This window comes from Populus trichocarpa, chromosome 1 (assembly GCF_000002775.5).
Source record: "Populus trichocarpa isolate Nisqually-1 chromosome 1, P.trichocarpa_v4.1, whole genome shotgun sequence".
In the NCBI taxonomy this organism is placed as follows: Eukaryota; Viridiplantae; Streptophyta; class Magnoliopsida; order Malpighiales; family Salicaceae; genus Populus; species Populus trichocarpa.
Genome location: NC_037285.2, coordinates 48,450,089 through 48,473,762, shown reverse-complemented (window position 1 = coordinate 48,473,762; position 23,674 = coordinate 48,450,089). Strand labels below are relative to the sequence as shown.

The window sequence follows — 23,674 nt, the reverse complement described above, 5'->3', positions numbered from 1 at the left end:
CATCAAAGAACAGGATGCCAGAAAACGTTCTTTCCAAAGATTTAATAATTTTTAAGGCCGCCGCGATGTCGGGTGCGACAATAGTAAGGTAGTTTTTCTTTCTAGAGATGTCCTCTTTCATGAAACACATTTTCCTTTCAAATAATGCTCTCCCACCAGTGAAGAAAATTCACCTTTCCATTCCACACTAGACATACAGTATTTTCCTTGTCCAGATCACTCATCTGACTCTCATTGTTCTCCACAGAATGTAGACAGCACCCCTACTTCACCAAACACTCCATCCTCATCTAGCAGTCATGTTTCCACTCCTAAGGATGTCGATCTTGAAAACTCATATGTCTCTTATGATCCTATTGAACACGATACTCCCTCACCTTCTCCTCACATGGCTCTTCAAAAATCCACTAGGATCTTTTCCTCCTACAAATTGTTCTTTTCCCTTGTCCAATTATCTTTCATATGATTGTTTTTCACCCAAGTTCCAAGCCTTTTCTTCTAATCTTTCTATCATGGTCGAGCCAACCTCGTATTCTACAGCAGTTAAGGATCTAGGTTGGTGTAAGGCAATGGATGTAGAATTGCAAGCCTTAGAAGAGAATCAAACTTGGATTCTCATTGATTTGCCTCCTGGAAAAGACGCTGTGGACTATAAGTATGTCTACAAAATAAAGAGAAATTCAGATGGAAGTGTGGAAAGATTGAAGGCTAGAGTGGTCGCAAAGGGGTATACTCAACAAGAAGGCATTGATTATCACGAGACTTTCTCTCTTGTAGCAAAGATGGTCACTGTGCGATACCTTCTATTAGTTGCTGTTGTTCGCGATTGACATTTGCATCAATTTGACTTAAATAATGCCTTCCTACATGGAGACTTAGAAGAAGAGATTTACATGAGAAAACCACCAGGGTACAATAAATGAACAACTGGACAGGTGTGTAAGCTCCTCAAAAACTTGTATGGTTTGAAGCAGGCCAACAGACAATGGGCATAATCCTTGTATATGTCGATGACATAATCCTTGCCAGCAGTTCCATGACCAATGGGCATGACAAGTTTAAGATCAAGGACTTAGGTGTCTTGCGATTTTTCCTTGGAATAGAAGTGGCAAGATCACCCATGGGCATACACATCTGCTAACGAAAATATGCCCTTGATATTCTAGTTGATTCAGGGATTCTGGGTTGTAAACCAGTAAAGATTCCCATGGAACAGAATTCAAGACTGAGCAAGGATGAAGGTGACTGTTTGGTTGATCCCTCAACATATCGAAGACTCATTGGCAGACTACTTTATCTAACCATTACAAGGCCTGACATTAGTTATCCAGTGCAAGTTCTGAGTCAGTTTATGGATAAACCTTCAAAATCTCAATTGACAGCTGCTCAAAAAGTTCAGCGGTACATCAAATCTGCGCCTGGACAAGGATTATTGTTGTTCGCTTCTTCGAACTTAGAGTTAATTGCTTATTGTGATTCTGATTGGGTTGCATTCCCTTATACTCGTCGCTCAGTTACAGGGTATTGTGTTCTACTTGGAAAGTCTCTCATTTCATGGAAATCAAAGAAGTAAAGCATAGTATCTCGGTCTTCTGCAGAGGCAGAATACCAAGCCATGGCTGCCACAGTCTCTGAGCTGACTTGGCTTAGGTTTCTACTTACTGATCTGCATGTCGAGCACCCTCATGTAGCCACCCTTTATTGTGATAATCAAGCTGCACTCCATATTGCCTCAAACCTAATTTTCCATGAATGTACGAAGTACATTGAGCTGGATTGTCATCTCATCAGGGACAAAATTTTGGAAGGATCCATTGTCACCATGCATGTTCCCACTCACCTCAACGAGCTAACCTCCTTACGAAGGCACTTCCCTCTTCTCTTCTGCGATCTCACTTACTCAAGCTGGGAATTGTCAACCTACATTCTCCATCTTGTGGGGAGGTATTACGGGACATAAATATTTATGTTAATGAAGAAGGAATGACGACTTGTCGTTCAACTCTCCCATCACATGCACGAGAGGATAGATGACACACGTTTTGTACATTCTTCTTTTTCTGTTACTTGTATTTTTAGCCTCCAGAATTAGCTGGAAGATTATCTTTTGTTTTCACGTTTCTCTTTCCAGTTTGTTATACAATACAAACATAATAGGATGCATGTATAAAATCCACTTCTGTAAAAGAACTGTGTGTGAAGAATTCAACAAAGATAGTAGGCCTATTCATCCATTTCTTCCATGAGTCGATTGTTTTTCTTTTCAAGGTTTTGATAATTCTTACATCATCTTTGGTTTTATCCTTAAAATTTAAACAAAAAATAATAAAATCACTTGGTAAAAATATATTTTTTTACTCACCTTTAAAATAAATAATTATTGAAGTCTTGGTTAAGGATTTTATATTTATGATTAGCTAAGATAAATATACCAACATTTGGCATTATCCTCAAAAAGTTGATTAAAAGGATAATAAAGTTTCTTAATATGAAACTTTATCATAAATATATGTATGAAAAAGTGTTTTTGCCACATGTTAATATAGAATAAATGAATTATCAATGGACATTTTTCTAGAAAGTTGCTTAACAGATAATATAAATAATTAACATGTAATTTTATATTGGATTTTTAGTTAATTATCAACACCTTACCCATAATCTCTAAAAATATCAATTATAGTTTTTAGTTACTATAAAAATATATAGATGACGATTTATTTTTTTATATTTTTTCCCGTATTATGCGCGCATATATATATGTATGTATATATGTATGTATATATATATATGTATGTATATATATATGTATAAAAGTGATGTAATTGGGGCCAGTTTTATAATTATGTTTAATGAAAGTTAAAACAACGGATAATTAAAACACTACATTTATTATTATTGTAAAATAAAAGAACATTTATTTAAGCATCCTGCTTCTGGAAGAGGTCTTCATTGCTGTTAGAAGCAAATAGATGAGAAAGTATGAAATGATCACCAGTTACATTGACAAAAATTATGAACACAACGTAGAACCATCCTCTGTCCTGGACAAGAAGATTTTTGCTCGCAAGTTGCGGTTGTGTCGCATGGTACATTTAGCTTAATTTCTCCTCCCTCGACGACTGGTATGTTCGACATTGAAACACCTGCGAGAACTATTTTATTAGTCTTTTTAATGAAATAAATTGTGGGATATATATAGAATAAGAGAAAGGAAAAAGAACACTTACAAGTTGTGATGACAAACAAAACGAACAAGAATGTCATTGAAAACGAAACCTTCTCCATATCTTAATTCTTAGTTTGAGTTTTTCCAAGCTTTTGATTATTTTGCTTGTTGTGTAATGACTTGAGTTTCTATGAATGATGTTTATATAGACACAAATAATTAAATTATTTGTGTCATGGATTTATTTCCAAACTAATTTTTTTTTTAATTAGGTATGTTATCTTGTATTTAGATTACACCATATCTCATTAATAATGAACTTATTAGCATTAAACACTACAAAAAATGCTATTTAAAGACTTAAGATCCGAGACTCAAACCAAAATAGCATGGATTTATTTCCAATTTAACAACCATTCTTACTATATATATAATCAACAAAGGAAATTTAATGAAATTTCCAAAATCCTTTCAAAAACTTTTGTGATTTTCTAGTGTATTTTTCCATCATTCTGGATTAATATTGGTTGGCATTTTTACATTGTAAAAATGCAAATCCGGTATTAAAGTACCCCGTTTTCTCCGAAATGTTGCAAAATATATATAAATAAAAAGTTTTGTTTTCACGCATATAACAAAGTCTCTTAAAGATAAAACACAAAATCACATCGTATTTTCATACAACAATATTCTAAAAAATTAAAGTCACAAGAACTAGACTTTAATAACCAGTTTATTAAAGTCTTATGACTTTATATTGTGCCATAAGACTTCATATGTTTATTCTTGTTACCCTTAACATAAAATGTTAAGGTTAAAGATAGCTACCGGCCACCTCGGCTTTCTAGGTATCAGTCATCAGCCATCTTTCTCATCTATTTGCTTCTCACAGCAATGAAGACCTCAAGTCTTCCAGAAGCAGGATGCTTAAATAAATGTTCTTTTATTTTACAATAATAATAAATGTAGTGGTTTATTTATTTTATATTAACATGATGCCGCAAAAATACTTTTTCATGTAGATATTTATGATAAAGTTTCATATTAAGAAATTTTATTATCCTTTTAATCAACATTTTCAAGATAATGCCAAATGTTGGTATATTTATTCTTAGCCAATCATAAACATAATCAAATGATGATTTATTTATTCTATGTAGACCCATGAATAATAAAATCATAATCAAATATTTATGATTTGAAAATATTTGTACTTTTTTTTTCAAAGCAATTTGATTGACTTCTAAGAATAAAATTTGCAAATAATTTATTTATCGATCCCATGTCAAACGTAACTGAAAATTATGATTTAAAATTGTTTTTTTGAAATGATTTCATTATTATTATTTTGTTGGTTTCTAAGATAAAAAACCATTTTAAGATTTTTTTTCATCCAATATCAATGTATTATAAAAAAACACAAATGAAAAGTGATTTTTTCAAAGAGATTATTTATGGATTTCTTCAATTAAGTCCCCAATTGGCCATCAAACTTCAATATTTTTGCAATTAAGCTCTTGATCTCACCAAATAATATATATATATGGACACAACAGTGATTTCTAAAAATCAAATCATGAGTGAAAATCCATCAACTCAGATTCTACTAGCAATCACACATAGTGGTTAACAAGAAATTACTCAACTTCGTTTTGCTTTAACCCATACACTTATATCTTCAAAGTTTATAGGATCTATGATATTAGGTTAGATATACAAGTCCTTTTTTTAATCCTATATCAATCTAGTATAATAAACAATAAATAAATGTTTACAAGTTCATAATACATTCTTAGAAAACAATTATATTATTATTTTTAGATCAACTTCTTAGGATAAAATTGTTTTTTTTTCCTTAAACACATAAAGCAAATCAAAACATCAATAAATCCTATGTTGGTTTATCCAAAACATTGATTAGAAGATCACATTCGGAATATATGAATTGATGATTATAAAACCAAATCCAATACATAATCATTTTAGTCTTGATTGGCCTGCCTATGCAGCATGGAAGAATATGGTATTTAAGATGATCATCACAAGAATGATAGTGATAATCATCTCAACCATTCTTGTGATGCTATCTTACATTCACACAGCACATGTTACTTAGTAACATGATCTTAGGATGTAAATTGATGTCCTAAGATGTTACTTAGTAACTCATCTTACTTAGTAACAAGAAGCTTGCTGAGTTCAAGGACGCTGATACTGACAGTAATATAATAGAGCATTTATGCAGCGAAAGATAACATGGTACACAGAGAACTTACATTCACAAGGCTTATTAGGGCTTAGGACTATCGTTGTGGCATGCATTTTACTGATTGCCTAATTCCAACCATCTGGGTTATTTAAGATGAGTGAAATATCATGGTATTAGACTATTAGAGGTTGTATGAGGCGTTGAAGCAGAAGAGAGTTGCTACCCGTAAGTAGAATATCATTAACATAAACCAGAAGATAACAAATATCAGCACCAGCAGAGAAGATAAATAATGAGGTATCCACCTTAGAAGCACAAAAATCAATAGATAGTAGAAAGTCATTAAGACGAGTGTACCAAGCCCGCAGAGCTTATTTTAAACCATATAGGGACTTATGCAATCTACACACATGAGAAGGGAGAGTAGAGTCAACAAAACCTGGAGGTTGTTTCATATAGACCTCTTCATCAAGAACGCCATTGAGGAAGGCATTATGAATATCAAGCTAATGAATTTTCCAATCACACGAAACGGCAATGGAGAAGACTAATCTGACGGTCGCCTGTTTGATAATAGAACTAAAGGTTTCAGAGTAATCAATATCTTCTTGCTGAGTGAAACCTCTAGTAACTAGACACGCCTTATACCTCTCAATGCTGCCATCAAATCTGTGTTTAGTCTTGTACACTCACCGACTACCAACAACATTCATCGAATGGTGAAATGGCACCAAGGTCCAAGTTCTGTTAGCATCATAAAAAACAAGTAGCTCATAAGTAGGAGGAGAAACTACCCAACTGAAGGAGGCAGCAGAGACGGTGGTAGTTGTTGTGGACAGTGCTGTCTTGGGCTGCCTAGGACGGAGAACCATGGGATGTTGGCGAGCAGCTGGGCATGGAGAAGGAGAGCCAGTACCTGGAAGTTGCTGGAGAGGATATGAGGGAAGGTCTACACAGAGCTGCAGGTCGGCTGGAGAGGCGGTGGAGGGACTGGTTTGTGCAGCAGACACCGGCGAAGCTGCTGCAAAACTAGGTTGTTCTGCAGCGTCAGACCTGAAGGCAAGAGCATATGGCGATGGAGAACCTGTTCCTGCATAATGATCATTTGAAAAACAAGTAGCTGGTGACAGTATGGCAGGGCTGGACGGGGATGAAGTGGAGGCAGAATTTGTGGGCAAGTGGGGGGTCAGTTGGGGTGCGGCAAAGGGCAGAACAGGGGTGCGTGCAGAGGGTAGAACAAGGGTGCTGTTTGGGCCAGTTGGTAAAGTGGTAGTGTAACGGACTCGACTGTATGATTTGATCAACGCTAAAAGATCCCAACATACGCTCTTAATTTGAGGGTAATTATTTTTTTGTAAAGAATTCTACCAATATATATATATATATATATATATATATATATATATATAATATAGATGCTAACATGTAAAGAGAGAATTTAATCCATGATAAGTATTCTTAAAAATTTCAAAAGGTTAGTTACGGGATAACTAATGTACTGCATACTGAGCTAAGACTTTTATATACACATCAAGGTTTACATAAAAGCATATTGCATACTCGCAATAATTCCATTGTGCTTAAGTTAAATTTTTACATAAGCTTAACAAAGTGAAGTACTAAACTAATGATCTCCCTGGACATTTGATGGACCTGTTACACAAACAACCTAATAAGCATACCATTATATATATATATAATCATATAATGTATACGAATGAAGTATGAATTTCCTATCAAATCCATAGGAATTCTAACAATCATCTTATAATTTGCTTGTAAATCATTTAACAATTAAAACTCATTTGCATATCCTTAATTTGAATACTCTTATTTACTTGCATAGTCCAACCTGAACATTTTTAGACAATTATATTTATCAATTTCTCCCATGTCATTCAAACACGGATACCCTTTACCAATCGAGTCTTATTGATCATTCTTACGCATCCCAACACGGATATTATTAGCCAAAGCTAATCTTGTAATTCATTTCCCGACAATCTTATCACGGATGCCATTAGCCGAAGCTGATATTGTAATTCATCTCCTGGCAATCATATCAGGGATGCCATTAGCCAAAGGTAATCTTATAATTTATTTCCCGGCAATCTTATCAGGGATGCTATTAGCCAAAGCTAATTTTGTAATTCATTTCCCCGCAATCCTATCACGGATGCCATTAGCTGAAGCTAATCTTGTAAATACATTAGACTTTATTTACATTAAACATGGAATTTATTGTTTTTGCATTCACTAGAAGAACATTAAATTGCATAAGTGCAAAAAGAAGGGAAAATGACGCACCTGCTCCGCTTGCCTTGTGGCCTCCCCCAGCAGAAGATCTAATCCTGGTCATTCCTCCTGAACACAAGGAAGTCTTTGGTCATGATCCCTTCAAGCCGATGTTATAGAGAATCCATATTCATTCACTACACATATGTTACTTTCTATGCATGTTCATTTCCTCATCATAACATACATACACATATAATGTATATTTTTTAGAACTAGTATACCAACATCCAAGTGTACAAACAACTCAGTTCTTATATATATATAGACACACACACATATAGTATTCATGTGAAAGTCTAGCTATTACTATTTCCTCTGTTACTGTCTTAGACACACACACATATTTTTATTTGTTCGATCAAGTCCTTAATTTCAATTTTGATTTTAAAATCAATTCAATTGTATCCCTGCCAAATTCCAACGTTAGCCTTGATGTTGGCCGCCTTTTTAAATTTGGTCCTTGGTCTCAAATTTATGTAATTTGACCCTTAATTGATCAACAAACTTTTAATTTCTTCAATTGAACCCTGATTCAGTCAATTCCAGCCCTTCTATTTGCGTGCATTTTTCATTTTGGTCCTTAGTATTGGATTTCTTCAATAAAGTCCCTAATTGGCCATCAAACTTCAATATTTATGCAATTAAGCTTCTGATCTGACCAAATCAACTATTAAAAGTGCATTTTTATCAAGGTTTTATATCATCATTTTGCACTTGAAGTATCAATAACTCCTTAACTAAAACATGTTTTATAATAACAAGTCTGATACTATAAGATACCTTTAATTTATGGTAAATATTCATCTTAAATGCAGGCCTATCACATAAATCAAATGATTGATTGATGAGTTTAACCACTGAAATTGAGAAGACAAAGAGAGGGCTAAGCTTAGAAAAGAGATGCTGGTTCAGTCCAAACTGGAACACTATTTGGTTATTGGATCATACCTAGAGCTATAGATCTTGGCTTTAGGTCTGGTCTATATGGATGGAAAGCTAAGACATAGGCCTAAAACTTTCATGAAGAGTCCAAGATTCAAAAAGGTTGTTTTCAAGGTCAAATTGTAGCAACAACGGAGAAGTCAGAATCTGTTCTACAGCCCAGATACTGTTCAATGTTCAGCTCATATTTCGAGTTATAGAAGTGCAAATGCACCGATTATTTTTTCATTGGAAAATCGAGACAATTGCCTAGAACTCTCATGAAGACTATATGTTCCAATTCTAATGTTAGCAATGACGTTTTGTTCAGACAAAAAGATAAGGATTGTCACCAAGTCAAGATGTGGCCACCCACTCAACAATTAGTCATCAAATCAATAGTTCTAAATTTTGGCCTATAAAAGGAGGCATTTGCCATGCATTTAGGCATCTTGGTTTTCAGATCAAGATAATGTTCTTGCTTTCTCTTTATATTTTTGTAATACTTAAGTTTTGTTTATATTAATCTTTTGGTTTTTCATTTTAACCAAATGCCAAAACAGTTGCTAAGCTGATACTTGGGGAAAACAAGGATTACTTGTATTTTATTAGTGGAAAGAGGAAATGGGAGTTGCCATCAAGTTTTTGGTTACTAGGAACCATAACTGGTTTAAGAGATCGGGCACGGGGACAAATTGCGTAAAGGCAAGGTATTAGCACCCCAAATACGCCTTACCTAAGGTAAGCTGCATTGTTTGATTGTCTTATATGAACTAAGATGTGTTGTATTTCTAATTGTTGGTCCATCTAAGTTCTAAAAAGAGTCCTCCTTAGTAAGGAGATCCACATCTTATCAGGTAAAATCTAACTGTGTTAGTGTCAACAAAAAGAAACTAATTTTTATTTAATATTAGGAATACATCTTACGTGTACGTTCGTAATCCTAGATATTAAAAGAAAACAAAATAATTTTTTTTGGAATTTTTTAAATATTAGTCTAGTTCTTGTGACTTTAATAAACTGGTTATTAAGGCCAAAAATCCATGCTAAGACATATTTTTTAGAATATTGTTGTATGAAAATACGATGTGATTTTGTGTTTTATCTTTAAGAGACGTTGTTATATGCGCGAAAACAAAACTTTTTATATATATATATATATATATATATATATATATATATATATTTGCAATATTTCGGAGAAAATGGGGTACTTTAATATCGGATTTGCATTTTTACAATGTAAAACTGCCAACCAATATTAATCCAGAATGATGGAAAAATACACTAGAAAATCACAAAAGTTTTTGAAAGGATTTTGGAAATTTCATTAAATTTCCTTTGTTGATTATATATATAGTAAGAATGGTTGTTAAATTGGAAATAAATCCATTCTTTTGGTTTGAGTCTCGGATCTTAAGTCTTCAAATAGCATTTTTTGTAGTGTTTAATGCTAATAAGTTCATTGTTAATGAGATATGGTGTAATCTAAATACAAGATAACATACCTAATTAAAAAAAATTAGTTTGGAAATAAATCACTACAAGATTTCACAGTTTTACCGACGGCAAAATTCCGTCGGTGTGTGATTAGAAATTCGTCGGTGATTTTTTTACCGACGTCATCACCGACGGAATACGTCCGTCGGCTTTACCTTCGTCGGTGAATCCTCATTCCGTCGGTATATCAGTCGGAAAAACAAAAAATCATTTGCCGATGGTTTTACAGACGGAACGTGCGCGCCAAAAAAAAAAGATTCTCGCTTGAAATATACCGACGGAATGAAAATCCGTCGGTGAAATTAAAATTACCGACGGAAAATATCCGTCGTTAAATCGGTCGGTGAATGTATGAAATACCGACAGAATATTTCCGTCTGTAAATTCGTCAGTAATGGTGGAAGCTACTGTTAAATGGCGACGGATTAATTCCGTCGGTAAGTCTGTCGGTGAAAGTTTAAAATACCGACCGAATTCATCCGTCGGTAAAATCCTTGGTAATAGTTTTTTTCTTAATTTGTTTTTTAAAAATTATTTAGGATATATAATATAAAACTATATAAATTAATTGTTATACAAACCAATTATGCAAATAAAATTTTTATTAAACATAAAAAAAAAAACAAAGTTAAATAATATTCATTGCAAACTGAATATGTTTCAAGAAAAATAATAAATGAAGTTTTAAAGGTAAATAATGTTGATTACAAATTAATATAAAGATGATGGAGCTTGAGGAGGAGGAGGAGATCCTGGCGGAGGCTGGTGGTTATACGGCCAAAAAGGATTAGGCGCACATGTTCCGCTATTTGACAATTTCATAATCATTTCGTAAAGCTGGTCATAAGCCGCTTTTTGCTGTTCAGGAGCCGCTTCATACTCCGCTTTTTGTTGTGCTTGAGACGCTTTGAATTGCTCAGACTCCGCTCTTTGTTGTGCATGAGACGCTTTGAGTTGTGCGTACTACGCTTGTAGGTTGTCGTATTTCTCGTTGAGTTGCTGCAAAGCCACGAACTCTTTAGATTGGGAGCTCGCTATTGATTGGGAGCTCCCAACGGTTGAAACACTACGGGTCGACCGCAAGTTGTCGGCCGTAGTGTTGGAGAGCTCGTAAACCCGATTTTTATCTGGTCCACCTGACGAGCCAACCTCCATCCACAAATCCGGATCGAATTCCGGATGGGTCAAAGTATCGTCCCCGTATCTCTCCCTCAACCGATTATTATAGGTCTCCTGAAAATAAAATAAAAAAAGTAATCATCATATTCAATACAATAAACATAATAACTTACAAAATAAAATGGTTGAACAAACATACCACGAAATGCTGAGCACGGTTATCAACGAACTGTTGCGCCCCCTTCTGGCGGTCTTGACTCCGCACGTGCGTCTCCACAAACAGCTCCATCGGGCTCGGCTCACGTCCAAGAGACGCAGCCTATAATGAAAAAAGATATATTAACAACAACTGAATTTAACGATATATTTCATTTAAATTAATCTTACCATCCGTTTCGCATGTGCAGCAAACGGAACGGAGCCGCCAGTGTGAGTTGTCACCCCGCCATGAATTGGCCGATTCCGGTTGCCAGCACCGGATTGTGAGCGTCGTGTGAACCGCTCAGACGTCACATGCTCAAGATAGTGCGGCCATATATCTTCCGGGATGTATATCGGTTTGAAATCCCTCCAAACCGCAACATCGTTCCAGCCTTGGAAACCCCTATCCCTCGCGGTTTTTTTTTGCCTTTTTCTGTGCTTCATACCAAAAATCACGCAACCTGCTTCACGCAACCAAAAATTACATTTCGAAACATAAATTTTTGTCAAAAAAAAATCCTGTATTGTTTTCGATCTTACCTAGTTGCCGCGTGATTTTCCCACACCCTCCTCACAACAGCGTTATGCTCAATGTCCCAGCAGAATTTGTGCTTTGTATAAATAAACAAGTTTAAATAAAAATAATACAATTATATTAATAAGCTGAAAATTATAAATTAATACCAACCTCAAACCTGTTAAACCATGCATTGATTTGAGGCATCCATTCAGGATGCTTGGATATCTGACTCCATTGAAACAATGGAATCTCCATTGACGATTTAAACGCCGATGATATTACTCGGGCGGCTTCAATGTTTATGAACCTGAAAATAAATGAAATAAATTCAATAGTGATTACTTGATAAATTATGTTGTAATTTTTTTTTTAAAAAACTAAAACCTTAACAAACTTACATTGAAAGGTCGTCCTTCCACTGTGCCTCGTACTTGCGGGTAAATTGATTCCGCTGCGAAGGCACGCCGCCTCTGCGCTATGAAGTACCGCTGGAAGAGGCAGCATCGGTTGACAGCGCAGGTGGTGTAGGTGCCTCTTCTTGAGAGGCACCTAAGGTAATATCATCCTCGCTGCTAAACGAACTAGCTGCGACCGCACCTGAGCGACCAGCTCTGGTTTTCGTTTTACGCATCTACACAATTTGATACAAATAATTATATAATTAAATTCAAATGTAAAAAAAAAATTCGACAGCACCTCCCCTATACCGGATACTACTCAAATCCACAAACCTGCACATATTAACAATAGCCACAACCAATTTACCCAATCTATACTAATTATTCCAACATATTCAATTACTAATTCTAAGGTAAATTCAACATTAAGAATTACAATTCAAGTAATTATTCAATAATTATGCCAATACAACAAAACAATAAATAAAAAAAACTCTATAATAACAATCAAAATAAATGGAAAAAATTAAACACAAAGCATGCAATAATAGAGTAAAACTAATAATTATTCCAACATATTCAATTACTAATTCTACGGTAAATTCAACATTAACAATTACAATTCAAGTAATTATTCAATAATTATGCCAATACAACAAAACAATAAATTAAAAAAAAAAACTCTAGAATAACAATCAAAATAAATGGAACAAATTAAACACAAATCATGCAATAATAAAGTAAAATTAATAATTATTCCAACATATTCAATTACTAATTCTATGGTAAATTCAACATTAACAATAAAAATTCAACAAATTAACTAATAATAATTATGCCAATACAACAATAAAAAATATTCAAAAAATTCAAAAAAAAAAACTATATACTTTAGCAATGAATTATGCAAAAAAAAAACTATAGACTTTATCTACATTACAAAAAATACACCAAAACAAAAAAAATAACCAAAAAAATAGCAAAAAAAAACTATTAAAGTAAAATGAAATAGAGAAAACACTAACCTTTTAAACTGATGAAGATGATGAAGAAAACTTGCTAGAGATTGGAGGTGAAAGCTTTGAAGAATGGAGAGGAAAAAAAATCAAAAGCTTAAGGTGAGAAACGAAGGAGAAGAAAAAATGAACTGAACGGCGGTCACTTGAACTTATATGGCAGTTTTACCAACGGATTCACCGACGGATATAAAATTAATTATTATTTTAATTTATTCCGTCGGTGATATGTTAAAAATCCGTCGGCAAAGTTTGAATTTCGCACCAAAATTTTTAATGACCCTCCATATTTTTCGTGGTTCGTCGGTAATTCCGTCGGCAATATTACGTGGTCAGAGGCGCATTTAATGCGCAACCCTTTGAAATTCTCGCAGTCCGTCGGTAATGTTGTCGGTAAAATTGAACCGCCGACAACTTACCGACGTATTTAAATTCGTCTGTGTAGCCGTCGGTGATTTGGTGGCATTTCAAGTAATTATTTTCAAACTCTCTGTGAAACACCGACGGACTAATTCCGTCGGTGTGGCCGTCTGTAATTGGGTGGCATTTCAAGTAATTATTTTCGAACTCTCTGTGAAATGCCGACGGACTTAAGGCTGTCGGTGATCTGGTGGCATTTCAAGTAATTATTTTCGAACTCTCTGTGAAACACCGACGGACTAATTCCGTCGGTGTTGCCGTCTGTAATTGGGTGGCATTTCAAGTAATTATTTTCGAACTCTCTGTGAAATGCCGACGGACTTAAGGCCGTCGGTGATCTGGTGGCATTTCATGTAATTATTTCATGTCACAAAATATATCATCCATCATAATTGTGGCATTTCAACTAATTATTTCAAGTAATAAATATTTTGTGTTTCAAAATATATATATCATTCATAATCTAAATTACATGTAAAAAAGGGTTTTACATAGGGCTTCATTTTGGTAGTTAGTCAGAATTTTCTTCTTCTTCGTCATCAATTGAATTGTCATCACCTTCATCGCAATCTTCAATATGAATATCATCTTCTTCATCGATATTTGGTTGTCCGCTAGAGCTCAAAACAAAATTTAACTCATCTGCGTCAACATCAACAAGACTATCATCGAAAACACGAAAATTTGAATTTTCTTCCAATTCAATCGAAGGAGCAACTCGATATGGTTCAACCACCTCACTAACTTGAAAGACTTCATCTCGCACACTTGTGTCTTCGTTCTCATCCTGAACAACCTCGACACGACCCCGGGGTTTCGTTTTTAAAACGGACAACCAATCCACTCTTGATCGATCCTTTCTAAATGAAGGGGTGTATGTGTAATAAACTTGTTGACATTGCTTTGCGAAAACAAAGACATCGTTTTTGTTGCGAAGTCTAGCTTTTGAGTTGATTTCGACCAGACCATAGTGCGGATCAACTCTGATTCCTCTGTCAGTCGTGTCATACCAATAGCATTTGAATAAAAACACTATATTCTGCTCGTTATGATATTGCAGTTCGACGACCTCTTCTAATCTACCATAGTAGTCAACTTCTAACTCACTACTAGTGGATCTCTTAACACAAACACCGTTGTTGTATGTCTTTCTTCCTTGCCCGTATTCTTCAGTATGGAAAACATATCCATTGACAAAATACCCGTTGTAGCACTTACATTTTCTTTCAGGCCCCAGGCTTAGTAAAGACAATGACTTAGGTGCACTCCTTCCCATTTGATAAACCTTGCATGTAATGTACATCAATAAACAGTAAATGAACGAGAATCTCGTAATGACATGCATACGTACAGTAATTTTGCAAGTTAGAATGAGTTTGTGATAGTGCTTACATGTGTTCTGAACCACGTGGCAAACTGCTCATCTTGTAATTGAAAGATCTGGGATTCAGTCAGCTGTGAGTTATTGGAGAGCAAATATTGACGATGTTGCCTGCAAGTGATAATGAGTGTATGATATTACAATATATAATTAACAGTATATTACTAACAAAGTTTAATTAGTATAAACTTACTGAATAAAAGGTCTCAGCTCATCACAGTTAAATAGAACATAGTTGTGTGCTTGTTTGAACTCTATTTCCGACAAATATCTTCCTCTTACGACATTTTTAGGTGTGGGTCGTCCAGTATTGGAGAATATTGACAAGTTCCCACTGGAAGGCACTTCACCGCCATCATCATGCCGTGGAACGCGATTGATTCTCGTTCTCAGATGAGGTTCGAAATAGTACGAGATAAATGTTGAGATCTCCTCAATAATATAGGCCTCACATATCGAAGCCTCAACATGCGCCTTGTTCTTAACCTTTTTCTTGAGATTAAACAAGTACCTGCATTGAAATATTAATCAAGTATTTTCAATTAAGAAAAACATGTAAAATACTTTTATATATGAATTACATTGCAACTGTAATATCTAACCGTTCGAATGGGTACATCCATCTATATTGGACCGGTCCTCCAGCTTTTGCCTCGAACGGTAGATGTATAGGGAGATGCTCCATTGAGTCAAAAAATGATGGAGGGAATATCATCTCAAGTTTGCATAGTGTCTCGACGATATTCGTTTGAAGCCTCTCAATGTGATCAACATTCAACTTGCTGGAGCATATATCTCTGAAGAAATAACTGATCTCCGTGAGTGCATCGCATATTCCCTTTGGCAACAAATCACGAAAAGCTAATGGGATGAGTGTTTGCATAAACACGTGGCAGTCATGACTCTTCATTCCATACAATCTGCAGTCCTCTATATTAACCAACCTTGATATGTTCGATGCATGTCCATCCGGAAAACGCAGACTCTTAAGCCATTTGTAGACTAGCAGTTGTGCGTTTTTCTCTAACACGAAGCTTGCTCTTGGTTTTGCGACCCGTGACTCATCATAAACCAACTCCATATTTTTTCGGTTACAGTATAAAGCTATATCCAATCTAGCCTTGATGTTGTCCTTTGTCTTCCCCTTCACATCCATGATGGTGTTGAAAATATTCTCAAACATGTTCTTTTCGATGTGCATGACGTCAAGGTTATGGCGAAGCAGATTGGTCTTCCAATAAGGAAGCTCAAAAAAGATACTTCACTTTACCCAATTATGGGTCAAACCAAAACCAGGAAACTTTTGCTTTCCTGATTGAAGGCCAAACACAATGTCACCGTACTCTGAGACAACATCATGCAATTCTTCACTAGAAAGACGCGGGGATGCAACATCTTTTTCAACTCTGCCAACAAAGAAATCTTTTCTGTTCTTTCTGTACCTGTGATGAAGTGGCAAGAAGCGACGGTGACAGTAAAAAAAAGAAGCTTTACCTCCATTTGCTAGCGTGAATGCCTTGTTGTTTTCCATGCAGTATGGACATGCGAGTTTCCCATGCGTGCTCCAACCAGAAAGCATTCCATAAGCTGGAAAATCATTGATAGTCCACATCAATGCCGCCCTCATAAGGAAATTTTGTTTCCTCGATATATCATAAGTCAGAGCTCCGGAGGACCACAACTGCGCCAACTCATCAATCAACGGTCGAAGACAACACATCTATATTCCGCCCCGGGCTTCTTGGACCGGGTATGACAGTAGATAAAAACATGAACTCCGGCCTCATAAACTGTGAGTATGACCGGCCAACAAGAATAAGGAGCAGCAAATGACCCAAATGGGTTGAATCCGTCTGTACACAACCCAAGACGCACATTCCTTGATTCAGCTGAAAAGTGAGGATGAACACTGTTAAAGCGTTTCCACGCTTCGTCGTCAGAAGGATGAACCATCACTCCATCAACCGCATGGTGTGCTTGGTGCCATGTCATGTGCTCAGCAGTTCTTGGTGACATGAATAACCTCTGCAGTCTAGGTGTGATCGGGAAGTATCTAAGTTTTTTATATGCCACTAGAGTCTTTCCCCTGCTAGTTCTAGGTTTGTAACGGGAATGCCCGCATGTCATGCACTCAGTCATCTCAGCATTTTCAAGGTAGTATAACATGCAGAAGTTAGGGCACATGTCAATTTTCTGGTATCCTAAACCGAGGGGTTTCATCATGGACTTCGCAGCATAGAAGTTCTCTTTCAGCCTGTTCCCTTCAGGTAAAATGCTTCTTGCCCATTCAATAATCTTGTCATACCCGGCCTCACTCAACCCGTGATCTGACTTGATGGTGAATACCTGTGCTACGGTCGATAATTTACTGTGGTTCGTGCAGCCATCCCATAATGGTTCGTCAGAATCTTTCAACAAATCAAAAAACCTAGCTGCATCTACATTAGGTTCTTCTTCTACGATTGGACATTGACTGCCATTACCTTGATTCATTCTCATTGCATCCATAACCATATTTCTGTAAGGATTAGTGTTGTCATTTGCCGTTTCATGCACGTTACTAGCACTAGAAGTAGACCCAACCACCGTTTCTTCCATTCTCCTCTCACTCTCACTAACAAATACTTCTCCATGTGCATACCAACACTGGTAATTCTCCATAAACCCTTTGTGTAGAAGATGCATCATTACAACATCTGGATGCAGATACTTTTTATTTTCACACTTCCTGCATGGACACCTAATACCGCCTCCAGTAAAATTTCTGGGAATAGATGTTACGAAATTAATAAAACCCTGAACCCCATTACAATAATCCATCCTCCGCAATCCTTGGGGTGAATCTCGATACATCCATGAACGATCATCCATGACTTATATCGAACCTCTATAAAATTATGATGACATCATGTATTAATTAACTAAGTTAGGTAAATAAACTTGTACAAATATTACTTTAACTCGAGATTATCCAACAAACCAATCACAACTTCTCATAAATATTAAATATTCATTATCATTTATCAATGTCCATACGAATTAAAAAATATACATTTACAGAAATTACCACTCCACAATACCATTGATAAAACTTTAAACGGGCCCATTAAGCAAGCTATTAATTATTTCAAAATAGCACATGTAATTCGGTAATTCCATAAAGAAATAACAATTTACAAACAAATACAATCTTACAAAATCTAAAACAAACCATAACAGGTACAAAATTATACATTCATATACTACAAGTTTGTTTGAGAAATAACAATAAAACATGTACATCTACTAACAAAATACATATACTAAAAAAACAATAAAATTGACATTTAATTAAATGTTAAAATTTAAAAAGATATAATTACTTACAAAAATTGATAAAATCCGTCGGTAAATCAGAACACGCGCGGATGCTGTGACCACAAAACTTCAAGAAATATAACTTGTTGTGCTGATATGAGGAAGATTTTTTTTTTTTGGGGGGGGGGGGGAGGGGGGGCTGGTTGTTTGCAGATGGGGAGAGTTGGGATGAGGAAGAAGAAGGAGAAATAGGGGATGAGAGGGTCGGCAGAGCTGTCATATATTAACTTTTTCCGACGGTTTTACCGACGGACACTCCGTCGGTTATTACGCCGGTGATTCTGACGGAAACATAGACATGTCACCGTACGGATTTGCCATTTCAAATCCCTCGGTGAGTCCGTCGGAAATTTAAATGGCGAACCGGTCACATCACTTTATGGGCACTGTACGGGCAGTCGTTTTTGAATCCGTCGGAAAACAAAAACCCGCCAAAACCTCCACGTCAGCGACCCGCCTTTTTTTAAATTCGGAAAATTTTCCGTCCGTAATTCAGTCGGTAAATACCAACGGAAAATTTCCGTCGGTATTTACCGACTGAATTACGGACGGAAAAGTTTTCGTCGGTTTTTACCGACTGAATTACGGACGGAAAGTGGCCGTCGGTAATTTCGACCTCAAAATACCGACAAAAAATATTCCGTCGGTAAATCCGTTGGTATTTAGCGAATTTCTGGTAGTGAATCCATGACACAAATAACTTAATTATTTGTGTCTATATAAACATCATTCATAGAAACTCAAGTCAGTACACAACAAGCAAAATACTCAAAATCTTGGAAAAACTCAAACTAAGAATTAAGATATGGAAAAGGTTTCGTTTTCAATGACATTCTTGTTCGTTTTGTTTGTCATCACAACTTGTAAGTGTTCTTTTTCCTTTCTCTTATTCTATATATATCCCACAATTTATTTCATTAAAAAGACTAATAAAATAGTTCTCGCAGGTGTTTCAATGTCGAACATACCAGTCGTCGAGGGAGGAGAAATTAAGCTAAATGTACCATGCGACACAACCGCAACTTGCGAGAAAAAATCTTCTTGTCCAGGACAGAGGATGGTTCTACGTTGTGTTCATAATTTTTGTCAATGTAACTGGTGATCATTTCATACTTTCTCATCTATTTGCTTCTAACAGCAATGAAGACCTCAAGTCTTCCAGAAGCAGGATGCTTAAATAAATGTTCTTTTATTTTACAATAATAATAAATGTAGTGTTTAATTATCCGTTGTTTTAACTTTCATTAAACATAATTATAAAACTGGCCCCAATTACACCACTGCGCATAAAACGGGAATATATATATATATATATATATATATATATATATATATATATATATATATATATATATATATATAATGGATTGGGTTTGTTGATTGCAGTGAAACCTAGATCTATTTATTCCCTTGTATAAATTATTTGTTTTTTACTCTGGACAGTGATAATTGCTAATTTTTCAGTTTGTTTATTCCCTCCATGTATCTTCATTTATTTATGTGTTGGTTGCTATGTTAAACTAATTGAGGCCGAAAGCAAAGTACTCGCTGCACTGTCAAGCATTAATAGTTTTCAAGCCATTAGAAACTGGTAGTAATTGTTATTTGTTGATGATTGCTAACAAGTAAATAAACGTAAATTAAACTAATAATTTCCTTTGCTAATTAGAAAATCCCCTGATAATTGATGAAACACTATTAAAGGTCTGAGTTGTTCGTGGGTAATTTTCGATGTTCTTTCCCCTGTCAAGAAATAGTTGAGCAATCATTGTGGATTACTTTGACAAATGTATTTGCCTGTTAGTTTTGTAATTGAATACACCAACTTTAATTGTAAAATATCAAAGAATTTCATTACATTGTTGTCAACAGTTATGTGGTTTTGATAATTATAAGCAAATGTCATAAAGTTTTTACTTTTTATACTGTGTATGGTAAAGCTGATCGAGTTTTTTAGTTCACACTTGACATCATTCAATCTTTTGTTGAACTAGTTAATTGCATGTCAACTGTGGATGTTAAAGTTGATATATAGTTTGTTTTTTCATCCCTTGTCAACATTTAACCTCTTGTTAGTTTCTTTGGTTGACCTTTTATTAGAAATGTTATTTCGGGTTTTGTTAGTATCTTATTTTAGCCCTTATCAACATTAAATATTTTGTTCATATAGTTAATTGTTTGTTTAATTTTTTCTTGTATTGTTAACCAAGCTGTTATAGATAATTGTTAATTTATTTTTTCATCAATTATCAACATTCAATCTCTTGTTATTCTTTGGTTGACCTTTTGTTGGAAATCTAATTTCCTGTTCTGTTAGTATCTTATTTTAGCCCTTATCAGCATTCAATGTTTTGTTTATATAGTTAATTGTTTGTTTAATTTTTCCTTGCATTGTCAACCATTAAGCAATGGATGGGTCTGACACACATGATAAAGCTTCTTAGACCAAGGCAATGTTGCACATGTTTTGTGACATTTGCATTAAAGCTATTGTGATAGGCATGAGACCAAACACCCATTTCGACAAAGCTGGCTGGAAATTTGTCATACAATCATTCAAAGAGCAGACATGACTTTCATTAACAAAAGCTCAGCTTAAAAACAAATGGGATGCGATTAAAAAGGACTAAAGGGTATGGAAAAAATTAATAACTCAAATTAGAGTTGGTTGGTCTACTGAACTTGGGACCATCTTAGGAACTGATGAATGGTAGAAAGAAAAAATTCAGGTTAGTTTTCATTATCAATAGCCTCATAAAATTATTTGTCATGTTGTATTATTTATTAATCTACTATCATTGCTAAGTACATCCAACTTTCATTACACAAGAAATGAGAGGAGCAAAGAAGTTTAAGCATGTCGGCATAGATCCCTCGTTGTGTGCCAAATATGACATCATGTTTACTAACATAGTGGCCATAGGAGAATATGCTTGGACTCCCTCACAAGGACTCTTATCAGATAAAGATAATGGGGCTGCTGGAATGAGAAACACAACCAATGAGGAAACTAATATAGAAGAAGGAAGTGGCGACTCTAAAAAGGATGCAATTCCTGATTTCATACATGATGTTAGCAATATGGTTGGTGGAAGCAATGTCGCAAACAGTAGCAGCAACCCTAGTAGTGCAAAGAGAAAGGGTTCACATCATACTATACCTCAATGCTGAAAAAAGAAAAGGGAAACTAGAATGGAAGCACAATTATTTGTACGTCTGGATCAACTTGTTGAGTCTATCTCCATTACCAGAGAGAGCACAACTCCTTGTAGAGATAAAAAAAAAAAGTAGTAGCATTGAAGAGGTAATGGAAGAACTGCATTCTATTGATGGAGTTAACTGTGGTAGTGCATTGCATACCTTTGCAACTGAATTCTTTTGTTCAACGAGCAAGAGGGAGATGTAGGCTGGAATGGGTTCTATTGATAGAAAATATCATGGTTGAAAATAATGTTTGAACAACAAAAAAAAACTTGGATGGACAAGGTCAGGTTTTAACTTATTAACCTATTCATGTCTTTTCATTTATGTTGAATACTATATTCCAGTAACATTTTCAATTGTCTGACATCTTTTCCACGGTTTTTTTCAGACTTCCTGTGCTGCAATTGTTGCTGGAAATATGTGAAGTTGCCTACGTATTTGTGTATTTCTGTAACCAAGTACTTGGAACACCATTACCATGTATGTCTTTACATTATGTATCACTGAATATTGTTGTTGGGTTGGAATTTCATGAGTTCTAAACTGTAGACTTCAAATGTGTGGTTACTTGTTACAAAACTTTGATTTCATACATGGAAACCAAAATTTCAGTTACTATTATTGGAATTCGAATGTTTGGATACTGAACTTTGAATGTTAGGTTTAGGTTGTTAAAATCAAAATTTTCAGTTGGGTTACTTGATGTTGATTGGTTGGTTTAATACATGGAAACCAAGATTGATGCTTGTTGTATTACACTTTAAATGCTTGGATGCCTAACTTTGAATGTTAGGTTTAGGTTGTTAAACCCAAAATTTTCAGTTGGTATGATATTGTTAGGTTACATGCTCTTGAAAGTTAGGTAACTGATTTGGAATATTAGTTTCATGTCACCTATGTATTTGTATATAAATAGCAGTAAGTATGGGAAGGCAATATCACTTTCTATTATGGAAAGAGATTAGAATAGATTCCTTATATATGTAAATACCTTATATAGGATAATTATCATGTGTAGTATACTCCACTCTAGTATTGTACACAACCCTAGAGATATAAATACAAAGGATGGTTGCAGCTATTAGTAACTATTGCAATTCACATACAAATCATTCTCTAAACTTAACTTGGTATCAGAGCAAGCAAAGAAAATAAAATCGCAGCTTTATTCTGGTCCAGTTCTTTTCTCTGTCAATGACGAATAACTTTGTTGCTGATGCACCGTTCACTCACTCTTCTTCCTCTCTTGCGCCACCATCAATGACAGCTGCTACATTTGGTGCCCCTCTTGCTGCTGCTGAAATCGAACTGCCTCAGACTTCCTCTTTAGATGTCATGACTGCTATGACAAAAGTCCCTGCTATCATCCCTCTCCCCAACACTCAGCAGGTAATATCTTTAAAGCTCTTCAACTCCAACTTTCTGTATTGGAGGATGCAGATGAAACCTTTTCTCTTGGGCCAAGGCGTTTTTCCCTTTGTGGATGGCTCATTACCATGTCCTCCCTCTCATGTGATTTCTGTTGACACCTCCTTACCTACTATTAATGCTTCCTATCTGTCATGGAAGCAACAAGACCACCTACTCATGAGTGCTCTTTTATCCTCCCTCTCTATGGAAGTTCTGCACCTAGTGGTTGATTGTAACACCTCCCACAACATCTGGACAATGCTGGAAACAGCCCTTGCTTCTCCTTCCAATTGCAGCCGGTAGACCGATCTCTATGCAAGACTTTAATCTGTATGTGTTTCGGGGATTACGCAGCGAGTTTAAGGACCTGGTAACCAGCTTATCTACTAAAGCTGATCCTATCTCGTACACTGACCTCCACAACCACCTCCTCACGCATGAATTTATCAACAAAACCAATATCCATCCTGCTGTAACAGCTCCTCTGTTACCCACTCCATCCCAGCAGCCATCTGTGTTTTTTGGGCAGTGGCAGTCAGGTTCCAATGCTG

At 35.5% G+C, this 23,674-nt stretch overlaps 1 pseudogene; it reads left to right on the top strand.

Moving 5' to 3' along the window:
* The first annotated feature begins 20,917 nt into the window (after positions 1 to 20,917).
* On the top strand, positions 20,918 to 22,137 carry LOC127904885 (L10-interacting MYB domain-containing protein-like; annotated as a pseudogene).
* The last annotated feature ends 1,537 nt before the right edge of the window (positions 22,138 to 23,674 follow it).